The sequence below is a fragment of the Lipotes vexillifer genome, unplaced genomic scaffold, assembly GCF_000442215.2.
Source record: "Lipotes vexillifer unplaced genomic scaffold, Lipotes_vexillifer_v1.1 scaffold1010, whole genome shotgun sequence".
Lineage (NCBI taxonomy): Eukaryota > Metazoa > Chordata > Mammalia > Artiodactyla > Lipotidae > Lipotes > Lipotes vexillifer.
The window spans coordinates 293,620-296,005 of NW_006794157.1; the positions used below are offsets into that span (position 1 = coordinate 293,620).

At 51.0% G+C, this 2,386-nt stretch overlaps 1 protein-coding gene across 1 annotated transcript in view; it reads left to right on the forward strand.

Annotated features, from left to right (window-relative positions):
• DUOX1 (dual oxidase 1) overlaps positions 1–2,386 on the forward strand; it is a 34,175-nt gene that overhangs the window by 27,702 nt on the left and 4,087 nt on the right.

Sequence of the window (2,386 nt, forward strand, 5' to 3'; positions counted from 1 at the left end):
GCTTTCCTTCCAACCACCCCCCCTCTTTTCTGCCCAGCCAATCTTTCCCTACCTTTGGGTGGTGGTTTGGGCTCTTGGGTGGACTGTCTGCATTCAAGGGAGCGTCACCTTCTTAAAGAGAAACTTACCTTAAATAGGTTCTGCCACTTTTGTTCTGATCCTGTTTTCTGGGGTGTTAGCTACCCCATCCAGCTAGCTAAGTGCCACCTGTAAAGTTAATGAACTTGCTCAAAATGTCTTCATTGGACTGTTGATAAAATGGATTTTTAAGACTCCACCTCTCCCCTTTCCTTCTTAACCTGGGCCCCTGCCTCCCTTCCTTCACATTCCCTCCCGTCTTCTCTCCTGTTCCCTTTTCACTTTTCCCTGGCTTTGTCCTCAGCTGCTTCAGCTGGCTATTTCCAGAGATGATTCTGATCTATGCCCCTGTGTCATGGCTCTACTTGGCCTGCCTTTCTCACAGACACAGGCATTTCCCCGAAGGGCACCCTGAGGGCCTTGCTGAGAAGTTAAACCAAGTCCCAATGCTCTGATGTCCCCATTGATGATAGCTCGGCTGCCAGCATTCAAGAAGTGCAGAGCCCAGATGGCTTCCCTATCACCTGGCTCCAGGCAGAACTGCACACAGGGGTCTCCTTTGTCCTGAGACAAGGGAGAAAGGTCATCATTGCCTGGGTCAGGCTGGTGCTGGGGTGCAGTCTGTCTTCACTGGTAGGTAGGAGGGTCTGCTTCCATCATCCTGCTTGAGGCTCAGCACTTCATGGTTCTGAAGATGACTATCCAGCCTGGGCTTAGGACCTTTCCTAGAACTGATGACGTTAGTTTCTCTGGAAATTGTGGCTAATTTATGCCTCCCTCCCAACGATCCTGATAATGGGTAGAGCCCTAGTACTGTTTCTGTTAGGGGTGGAAATGATGGTCTTGTTTCTGGTGATAAAGCAGCTTTTTTGAACTAGATGGGAGACCCAGAAGAGTGGCCAGCCTGGTTCCCTGAGACCAAGACCGGTTTCTGATTTATCCCCGGTTGTGGGGAACACTGGGGAATCCAGAAGGGATGTTAGCAGCTCAGAAAGGTGCAGGCCACTCTGCTGGGAAGTCCTAGCCCCTGCAGCTTGGGAGCATCTCATCTGGGGGGAGATCAGAGCCAAAGCACCTGCTGCCTTCCTGTTTATCTCAGGTATGGCCACTTGACCTCTGGCAGAAAGAGAAGTTACAAGTAAACGACCCCAGTGTGGAGGAGACCCTGGGGAAGGGTGTCCAGGCTCCTGATCCGGGCTGTAGAGGGTGGAGTTAGCACAGCATAAACTGAGCTGGTAGGCTGTTCCCCAGGCTCCTCAGTCAACCATGACCCTGCAGCAGCTTTGTGGTTTAAAGGTAGAGCCAACACCAAGCAAGGTGTATAAACAAAGGAGTATGAAGTCACCTTGACATTGTTCTCAGCCTGGTTGGATTCTCAGAAAGCCTTGGGGGTGGGCGTGGGCTCCTTAATGAAAGAGGAACTTGGGAAAACTGGAGCCAATTCAGAGAAGAGCCCAAGGAGGTTTGAGTTAGCTCTGTGGGGAAAGTTTCAAGAAATGGGTAACGCTCAGCTGGAGGAATGGAGAGCTGAATGAGGAACCAGAGTTCACTTTAACTGTTACGTGTTGAGGGTCTAGTATATACTTGCTCTGTGCTAGGCCCAGCAGAGGAGGGGGAGACTCTAAGCTCTGCCCTCAGGAACTGAGGATTTGCTGCAGAGATAAGTGCCATGCATGTGAAATGATCAAAATGAACAGATAATACAGGATTAATTGCTGAGCTGAGTGTTCCAGTCAGTCAGTTAGAAGAGCTTGTTGAAGGGAGTTTCGTTTGGGCCAAACTGGTTAGAGAAGACTTTGGGGAGAAGGTGGAACTTGTGCTAAGCTTAAGGAGAGATAAGCTAAGGTTTGACAGGGCAGAGTGGAAACTGAAGAGCATTCCAGGTGGAAGGGAGGGCATGAGGGACTTCCCTGGAGGTCCAGTGGTTAGGACTCTGTGCTTTCACTGCTGAGGGTCGAGGTTCAATCCCTGGTTGGGCCAAAAAAAAAAATAAATAAAAGAGGGAGAAAGGCACGAACAGTGGTGCAGAGGTGGGAATGATGATAGAATATTCAGGGCACAGAGGAGATGGGCCTGGCTATGAATGGCCAACAGGGCAGTAGGTGGTGGCAGGACATGGCGGACCTGTGCAGGCAGCAGCTGCAGCTGAAGGGCTGTGGCTCAGCTGGGAGGCTGCGCCAGGTGGGAGATCATAGAAAGAGAAGAGCAGAGGGTGAGGAAATCAGGCTTGGGCAACACACAGGATTGGGGGTGGGAGAAGGAGCTGAGCCAGTGCAGGAGATAGAAAGTAAACAGCCAGAGAGGGAAA